The sequence below is a fragment of the Podarcis cretensis genome (assembly GCF_951804945.1).
Source record: "Podarcis cretensis genome assembly, chromosome: 16".
NCBI lineage: Eukaryota > Metazoa > Chordata > Lepidosauria > Squamata > Lacertidae > Podarcis > Podarcis cretensis.
The window spans coordinates 7444103-7454304 of NC_137186.1; the positions used below are offsets into that span (position 1 = coordinate 7444103).

General features: G+C 48.2%; 1 long non-coding RNA gene across 1 annotated transcript; it reads left to right on the plus strand.

Annotated features, from left to right (window-relative positions):
- Positions 1-5216: 5216 nt before the first annotated feature.
- On the plus strand, positions 5217-9081 carry LOC307205902. The gene is made up of 2 exons (XR_013834175.1): positions 5217-5758; positions 8111-9081. It is a non-coding gene; the product is annotated as an uncharacterized lncRNA (long non-coding RNA).
- The last annotated feature ends 1121 nt before the right edge of the window (positions 9082-10202 follow it).

Below are 10202 nucleotides of genomic sequence, written 5' to 3' on the forward strand. Positions count from 1 at the left end.
TTCACATGGTCTTTGGCTTTTACTTTACAACATGCTGCAAATCTTATAGTCTGCATTGAGGGAAGGATGACATATTCTGGTTATTGAAAAGAGATATGTAATGGTTTTGAGCACAACACAAAGTTCTTAACAGGCATCATGGCCCATTGCTGGTCATGAACTGGACTCGGCTCTTGACTGTATCTCCTATCATCCTTGTTATTAGCCATAGCAGATGTGGCCAAGGGGATTTGGAGTCCAAGAATGGCTGCAGGCCGCAGCCACCAGTGTTGAATGGAGGTTTGAAGCAACTGAGAAATATCTTGCCAATGTATCAGCTGTAAAAGCGCTGTGTGGATCCTGGGGCAAGAACTTTGCTGTCCAGTTTTTTTACAAGCTGCAGGATACAGTAAGGAAGGAGCTGGTTGCGGCATGAGGATGGCAGTGATTTTCACTCTCTCCAGCAGCTAGAAGCAATAGCAATGTTGTACTTGGCACTGGGTCAAATGTATGTTCTTCCCCATACTCTAATGTGCCCTAAGCAAAGTGTGCATTCCTGGTTAGCAGGATTAGCAAGTTTGAAGATTCATGGGTTTCATCACACTGTCTTCAAGCTGAAAGTGTTGGAAATGCATCTCAAGAAGATGGGACAGATAAATTAAGATATTATTAAGAGGGGGTAGGGATGTGGGTGATGCTGTGGTCTAAACCACTGAGCCTTGGGCTTGCTGATCAGAAGGTCAGTGGTTCGAATCCCTGTGGTGGGGTGAGCTCCCATTGCTTGGTCCCTGCTCCTGCCCACCTAGCAGTTCAAAAGCATGCCCAAAAGTGCAAGTAGATTAATAGGTACTGCTCCGGCGGGAAGGTAAACAGCGTTTCCGTGCGCTGCTCTGGTGCCGGTGTTCCATTGCGCCAGAAGTGGCTTCGTCATGCTGGCCACATGACCTGGAAAAACTGTCTGTGGAGCAGACAAATGCCAGCTCCCTTGGCCTGTAAAATGAGATGAGCGCCGCAACTCCAGAGTCGTTCACGACTGGACTTAATTGTCAGGGGTCCCTTTACCTTTACCTTTAAGAGGGGGTTGGACCAGATGCAGGGCTGTCTTTACCCAGGGGTGCAAGGGGTGCAGGGCACCCGGGCACCAAATTCTGGGGGGCGCCAAATGTATACTTACTGTATACTGGTCCCTCTCGATCAGCGGCAGTGAAAAGCAATGGAGCGAAAGTCCCCACCCCCCTCCTCCACCGCTCTGTTACTCTGCAGCATCAAATATTCCCGACGAGTCAGGAAACAAAGGCAGTTTTTTCTTGCTGTGTCATTTTTACAGTTGAGTGATTTCCCCCCTAAAGAAAGGTCAACAACTTTGGCTTCCCCCTCCTCCCCAAAAAAGCTCAATATAAGTTAATTTGAGGGACGCAGGTGGCGCTGTGGGTTAAAGCCTCAGCGCCTAGGGCTTGCCGATCGAAAGGTCGGCGGTTCGAATCCCTGCGGCAGGGTGCGCTCCCGCTGCTCGGTCCCAGCGCCTGCCAACCTAGCAGTTCGAAAGCACCTCCGGGTGCAAGTAGATAAATAGGGACCGCTTACCAGCGGGAAGGTAAACGGCGTTTCCGTGTGCGGCTCTGGCTCGCCAGAGCAGCGATGTCACGCTGGCCACGTGACCCAGAAGTGTCTCCAGACAGCGCTGGCCCCTGGCCTCTTAAGTGAGATGGGCGCACAACCCCAGAGTCTGTCAAGACTGGCCCGTACGGGCAGGGGTACCTTTACCTTTACCTTTTTAAGTTAATTTGGGGGCGCTGGGCAGATCTCTGCACCCTGGCGGCGCATATGCTAAAGACGGCCCTGACTAGATGACTCTTGGCATACCTTCCATCTCTACAGTTCTATGATTCTATCAAGAAGAGCTTTGGTGGATCAGGCCAAAGGCCATCTAGAGCAGTATTCTGTTCTCACAGTGGCCAACCAGCTGCTTGTGGGAAACCCAGGAGCAGAATCTGAATGCAATAGCAACTCTCCCCCTCTTCCGTTTGCAGAGAAACCATCTTGGGCTGAAGACTGGGGGACAGCAGCGCAGTATGTGGTGTGGCCCGTGATGCCGGGCTGCATCATTGGGAGGAGGCCTTGCAGAGGCACAGCTTCAATAGCTGCAGCTCCTCATCTCTTGCGCTCAGGAGGACCCTGCCTTTGAGGCTGCACCACACTTGGCTCAGCAGTTCGGCCCCCTCCACCCCCTCAATATTGGCAGGAAAGGAGGCTGAGCCCCCTGCTAAGGAATATCAAGACAGCTGTTGATACCTCTTTCCCCTAGAGCTGACACGCCTACCACCTTGTGATTTGCAGAGAATGGTATTCAGAGACAGTCTCCCTCCAACAGAGAAGTGTCAGGAGTGCATGCAGGAGTCAGGCCCTGTGACCAGCAGGGCTTTGCAGGACTGGGGCCATCCTAAGTTTGTTCTGGGAAGGCAAAGCGCAGCCGCACGGGTGAGGCCTCTTGGTAACTCACTGCCCCTGGTGGCAAGAGCCGGGAAGGGATATAAGGTCAGTGTTTCCCTTCAGCTCTTTGCCACAGCAACATGTTTCCTGCCTTGCTATGTTTGGCTCCTTGCTTCTCAACCCTCGGACCCTTGACTTTGTGACTCCCTGCTTCCTGACCCTCAGACCCCTGGCTTCTGGACTCTCATTCCTGCTCCCACCCCACCATCTTGCCCTCAGTTCTGACGTCCTCAGCTAGGACTTCGATCGCCTGTAGACCGGACCATAACAGGAAGGGAAATTATATCCACCATGGTTAGCAGCAATTGATACTAACTTGTTCCCCCAATAAACATTTTTTTTAATAAAAACTTTTAACCAATCCATTCTGTAAACAGGAACTCTTTATGGGATGTGGGTGTTGTGGGTGTGTGGAATTAAGTATATATATATTATGAAATTCTTTCATCCTCCCTTGGAGCAGACCTTCCAGCAATCCCTCGCCCAATAATTCCACTGTTGCTGCAAACTGCTGTCCCTCGTGCTGATTATAGCTCTTAGAAAATAAAAATGCAGACAAACAACAACAGGAAGAAATCATTTTCAAATGGCCCAAGATGCACAGCACAGTTGCCGAAGTACAGAGCCCATGCGGCAAGATATGTGAGAACTCAAATATCCATTACTGCAGGGTAGAACACATTATAGCACCATATGCATCACATATAGGGCTGTTACCAGATCTAGCTGAATCCCAGACATTGAACTGAATTGTTAATGTGGGAATCATCCAGACGGAGAGAGGCAGCCCCATATCGCAGCTGTAGGGGCTCCTGAGGAGACCTCTCACCAGAGGCCCCCTCAAAGCTATCTTCAGGACTGGCATCATGAGACCCACCCCCGTCTACTCCTCAAGTTCTAGATCCCCCAAGAACCCAATGCATGGCACCAAGGGTGCATTAAGACATGCAGAATATTGCATTAGTTTTCCTGATAAAACGCTTCTGTCCCATCTTCTACTGTTCCTTTCACAGTGCAGTACATGTTACTGAATGATGGCTTTTTGATCAATATATCAGCACGCTGTGGCAAATTTTGTTCACACGAGTGACCATATTGTGAAGAAGAAAAAAGTCACTGGGCAATACTGTGAAGAGTCAGACCCAAATGTGTGGGGTCCAGATGCTCACACAACCAACCAGTGGCGTAGCATGTGGGGGACCACAAGGATGGTTGCCCTGGGCACAACATTTTTAGGCATGCAAAATTTCAACACCTGGTGCTGCCTCAATACAGCTGTTCGCTACAATCGCTGGGCTCCATTGTAAACGGCTTCTCCATGAGAACCAGGAAGTGACCTCTCCAGACAATGGAACGACTCTTCTCTTCTTATCTCTGCGGCTGTGATCTTCTGGGTGACACAGATGCCATTAGCAGTTGAATCGGGCCAATTCATGTTGATGTGGGAATCATCCAGATTGAGAGACGCAGCCCAATATCGCAGCTCTAGGGACTCCTGAGGAAACCCCCTCAAAGCTACCTTCAGCACTGGCATCATGAGATCCCCCCCCTCTACTCCTCAAGTTCTAGACCCCCCAAGAACACAATGCATGGCACCAAGGGTACATTAAGACCACAATATTGCATTAGTTTTCCTAACTAAAATGTTAACGCTTCTGTCCCATTTTCTACTGTTCCTTTCACACTGCAGTACATGTTACTGAATGGTGGCTTTTTGATCAATGTATTGACACGCTGTGCCAAATTTTAATCACACCAGTGACCGTAGTGTGAAGGGGAAAAAAGTCACTAGACAACACTGTGTGAAGAGTCAGACCCAAATGTGTGTGTAGCCTTATTGGAGTTCACCGATTGGGTCTGCGTTGCTCCGGGACAGGAGGAAGGGAGTCAAATGACGCCGAGGTTGGTTCAAAGAAAGAGTTTATTCTGCTCTCCAGATAGCAGAAGGCACTTGCGTGATCAAGTCCACAGCAAGTCCAAAGAAATGACAAGTTTCATGCAGTATATATATCCTCCAGGCACCCTCTCCCTCCTCGCCTCGGAGCCCAACCACATCAGCCTATGTACGCAGGTTGACATCACATATGTTCCTGCTCTCAACCATAAAAGGATCTTCCTTCCTGTACTTCTAACCATAAAAGGACCTTCCTCTTCCTACTCTTATCTGGGAAGAGGTCATGATCTCTGGGAACATGCTTTTGGAGTTTTTCCCGGACATCGGTCCCCACGTATTTTGTGGTGAGCACATAAGATAAAGTATTGACGTGTTTCCTTTGTTCCCCTAAAGAGTCAAGGTCATTCCTTGCCGTGACTGATAAAGGAGAGAGCTTGTTTATGCAATTGTGCCCTTATTATGCTTTTGCTCAACAGCTCAAGTTTTACGCATTTTAAAATGCTCTCTTTTGAAAGAACAAAAAAAGGGGGGGGGGTTGAGTCAGTTTTAAACTTGCTACACAGAAACCCATTCCTTCAGTTCCATTGTCTGGAGAGGTCACTTCCTGGTTCTCATGCAGAAGCCGTTTACAATGGAGCCCAGCGATGGTAGTAAACAGCTGCATTGAGGCAGCACCAGGTGTTGAAATTTTGCACGCCTAAAAATGTTGTGCCCAGGGCAACCACCCTTGTGGTTCCCTACATGCTACACCACTGGTTGGTTGTGTGAGCGTCTGGGCCGACTCTTCTTTTCTTATCTCTGCGGCTGTGATCTCCTGGGTGACACAGATGCCATTAGGCAGTTGAATGCGCATGTGTACTACATCCGTTTCCCACCCACCCACCCCTCTGTGTGGCCCTGGGCACTGGCAAACCACGCTATGCAACTGCAACCAACATACCTTTAGGAAATTCACACACATTTGGGTGCAGGTCACCTTTATGTACGTTTTGCATGGGTGGTAAGCCTATTCACGGAGAACCAGGCTGTCAATGGCTACCAGTCATGATAGCTATGCTCATCCTTCATTGTTAAAGGCAGTATCTAAGGTCAGAGACAGATCACTGACTTAAACGCACCCTGGAGTTTGTAGACTGAACGTTGCTGGTCTGTTTCCAGGCTCATTCCATTACAAAATTATACACATTGGGCAGGAGTCTAAACATCATTCTGCGGGGGATGAGCTAACAGCAGCAAAGAAGATGAAAACATTAATTTAGAGCAATTTGAGTTGTGCTCAGAGCCCTCCTTTAGATGGTGTGTTATTATTCAAGGCTGTATATATGTGTCTGTCATTCCTAAGTCAGCAAGCAATTTGGCTGGAACAGATGTAACCCGCTTCTCTTCAATCACTAGGTAAGACTCTAAATTGTTTTTCTTTCTTGCCAGCTTCCCACAAGCATCCACTTGACCTCTGTGAAAACAGAATACTGAACTGGATAGGCTTTTGGTCTGATCCAACAGGACTCTGTTTAGTTATTGCAGACCCTCCAGGAGTCCCTATTTTCCAAGGACAGTCCTGGATTTACAGAAGCTGTCCCAGTTTCTGATTTGTTCCCGGAATGCCCCGCTTTTCCTTAATGGTAAAGGTAAAGGGACATGTGACCATTAGGTCCAGTCGCGACTGACTCTGGGGTTGCGGCGCTCATCTCGCTTTACTGGCCGAGGGAGCCGGCATACAGCTTCCGGGTCATGTGGCCAGCATGACTAAGCTGCTTCTGGCAAACCAGAGCAGCGTACAGAAACGCCGTTTACCTTACTGCCGGAGCGGTACCTGTTTATCTACTTGCACTGGAGTGCTTTCGAACTGCTAGGTTGGCAGGAGCTGGGACCAAGCAACGGGAGCTCACCCCATTGCGGGGATTCGAACCACCAACCTTCTGATTGGCAAGCCCTAGGCTTTGTGGTTTAACCCACAACACCACCTGCTTTTCCTTAGGACGTCCCTATTTTCATTGAAATTTTCAATGAAAGCTGGAGGGTTTGACAGGACAACCTTACTTCCACCAGAGAAATGTTGGATGTTATGGAGTTATGTGGAGTTATGTGGACCCCCCCCCCAAGCCATCTGAAGGCTGCCCTGCATAGGAAAGTTTTTTTTTTAATATGTGTGTGTGTGTGTGTGAGAGAGAGAGAGAGAGAGAGAGAGAGAGAGAGAGAGAGAGAGAGAATGCTACCCAGAGTGGCTGGGGCAACCCATTTAGATGGGTGGTGTATAAATAATAAATAATTGTGCAGTGGTAAACCCCAGACAGAAATAGCATGAAAGAGCAGAAAGGAATAAAGAACAGCATTGGTGATTCATAGCGTTTCAGCTTGGTGAACGACTTATATTGCACAGATGACTGAGAACCTGCATAATGTGTGAGGGCAATTTGCCCATTGTTTGTGTTTCAAAACATATGAAGAGCCTGTGGAGGCAAAGCTTAGCCATTATGTCCAGTAGCCATGATATCCTTCTCTTCCTCCATCAATTTGTCTAATCCTCTTTTGAAGCCTTCCAAGTTGGAGCCAACTGTTGCCTCCTGCGGGAGCAAATTCCAAAGTTTAACCAGTGCCAAGGTTGCAGGTCTGATCACCGTATGGGACAACCTCATAGTCCTGTATTGCGGGGGGTTGGACTTGATGATCCTTGGGGGCCCTTCCAACTCTTCAGTTGCGTGGCAAGTCCCCTCCCCCCTTGAGAAATGAAGACACAGGACACATTATTTAAGGTTAATGGGCGTAAAAGGCTACAACGTTATTGATTACAGGAATGGAGAGGTATCGGCCTTAGGAATTGGCTCCTATCGACTACCCAGCTTCAGCCCAATTGCATGAAGACCGGGAAGGGTTAACCACCAGCCGGGGGAGTCCTGCTGAAGTACGCCAACTAGGATCCCTCGGGTGTCACCGCTTGGGGGCGTGCCTTAGGCCCACACCTCCATAGGCTTCGGATAGGGCAACGCCCCCCGGAGTCCTTTACCGGACTACCCTTCGCTTAGGGGGAAGGTGATGGCGCTTCCTTCCCCCCTTCATTTGCATAACAATTACCCTTGCCAATGCCTAACTGCCAATACCGGGAAAGTTGTGACGTTTGCTACGAGGTAGGCGAAAAAACCAAATGGCTGGAAATTTGCCAAGTGGAAAAATTCCTACCAGGCCCCTTGCGGTAACCAACCGGACTACATAGCAAGGTCAGGGCTAACTAAACCTAAGGGAGGGTGGGATGGGAAACCGCAGCAGCTGGAACGGGGAAGAGAGGAAAGTTCCCAGGAATGCCAGCCTTAAATGTGCAAGGCCACGCCTCCCCGGCCCACCGATTGGCTAGCCGGGGCGGTGACGCGCCTGAGGATTCCCCTGCTCTCGCGGAGGCTGAGAGCCAGCCCCCGCGTGCGTGGGGAGGGGGTGGGCCTGCAACCCCACCTCCTCTCCAGTTTGGAAGTGGCTTTCTATGATTCTATGGGAATCAAAGAAGTCAGATCTGTCCCAAACCTTCCAGTGTTCAACTTCATCGGATGTCCCTGAATCAGAGAGCGAGAGGTGTGTCTTTTCTCTATCTATGCCATGCATAATATTACAAACTTCTATCATGTCACCTCTATTGTGTTCTAATTTTTCTTCATCTTAGACAACCTTTCCTTAAAAAAAAAAACAACTTTAAAAGAAAAATGCTATAGAAATGATATAATCTAATTCTCTGCATTTTTGTTGTGGCTGTCATTGTAGATCTTTCTGGTTATTCCACCAACATGGCTCGTTACAGACTCAGTGTCACACATTCCTCCCAGCTTCGCAACTCAGATGTTATGTTAACACCGCCATCCATCCATGTGGTTGTTCCGGTAATTCCGAATGCTTCCAAAGAGGTAGCCACTGTTAAACATCAACCCTGCTATGGTTCCCTGTGTGACATAAGTTCTTGGCCATGCAGGGCTGTTCATTCCTCCTTACCGACTTCTGAGTCTTTTAAGGGAAGAAAAGCCACTCATGGAAAATCTTACAATCTTCGAAGGAAGCCACCTCTCCTCTCGTACAGGTATATAAGAGTCTAACTGGGCAGGAACATCCAGTGAAAACAAGCTATAAAGCACTACAAGGACAATCTTTCTAAAGTCTTATTTCCCACCCGCTAACCATGCAAAATTCCAGTTGAAAGTGTGCTACTTAAAATAATCTGGCCTGGCCTTATACCGAGGTCCATCAAGCTTGGTTTTGTTTATGTTTATCACCTGTGGCTCTCCAGGGGTTTTCAGACAGGGTACAAATCTCAGCCTTACCTGGAGATACCAGAGATTGAACACAGAACCTTCTGCAAGCTACAAAGATGTTCTACCACTGAGCCATAGTCCTCACTGGGAACCACAAGGTTAGTGGGACAAGAAGAAGAATATCTGTGCAGAGGTGTAGCCACAGAGAAACCTATCCACCACCACCCCATGGATATTCCAGACCCCTTGTTTAGATTTTAAAGTTTCTGGGCTTTTTACTTATGTGAAGATATACAATGAAGCATGCAAGAATGAAGGATTGCTTCAAATGCTCCTTTGTGTCCCTTGTGCTGAATGTTAGATGGGAAGGTCCTTGGGATGGAGACCCCACCTTCTTGTCCTTTGAAAAGGGCTGTGCACATCCCTAGCAGAAGTAAATAAATGCATCAGCTGATTCAAAATAAATGAGAATAACAAAGAAACAGGCTCGCTTGTGCCTCCTTCTGTTCTGTCCTGTGAATAACAAGTATTGGCATAAGTGATATGCCCTTGTTTCGTTTCAATTTTAGGTGGTGGAGTTATGCTATTGGCGTTTGATACAATGAAATAGCTTGAAACACATTATGGTAACTGCAGGTTCCTACAGATGTTCCCTTGGGAGCAAATCTTTTTGTGTTCTGTTGGGTTTTCTCCCAAGTTAAGTGGTCACAGGATGGGGAAAAAGGGCCCAAGTGGAATCTATGGTGCATACTGCTAAAGTCTTCCCTGGTTAAAAGGCTTAGGGAAGACACTTGGACTAAGCAACAGTGGACAAAGTGGGGCAAGTTCATGGAGAATAAGGCTATCTATGGTTACTAGCCAAGATACCTTCCTCTGCCTCCACGGTTAGCGGTAGTAATGCTTCTGAGTACCAGTTTTTGGAAACCAGTTTTTGGAAACCAGTTTTTGGAGGGGAGAGTACTCTCATGCTCAGGTGCTCCTTGAGGGTTCACCACAAGCATCTGGCTGACCACTGTGAGAACAGCATGCTGGACTTGATGGACCATTGGCCCGATCTATCAGCCCCTTCTTATGGTATTACACTTAAGAATGGGGGGGGATGGGAAGCCATCCCAACTCAATACAGTGGTACCTTGGGTTACAGACGCTTTCAGGTTATAGACTCTGCTAACCCAGAAATAGTACCTCGGGTTAAGAACTTTGCTTCAGGATGAGAACAGAAATTGTGTGGCCGTGGCATGGTGGCAGCAGGAGGCCCCATTAGCTAAAGGGGTACCTCAGGTTAAGAACAGTTTCAGGTTAAGAACGGACCTCCAGAATGAATTAAGCTCTTAACCCGAGGTGCCACTGTATGTAGAGTCCTCTTCCTCTCAGACAAAGACATTTGCACCAGCTACCCCCAAGGCTGTTGAGAAGCCATCTGCTTGATTGTACCCCAGCCTTCGGCTGATGGGAGCTGTAGTCTAACAACATTTGGAAGGCACCAGCTTGAGGGTGGCTGTCATATCTTACGTCACTACACTGCCAGGCAAGTTGCCATGTAACCAATTCCAAAAACCTTTTTTTGTGTTACTGCTAAGTAGCAGGAAGTGGGGGTTTTTGCCTTACAT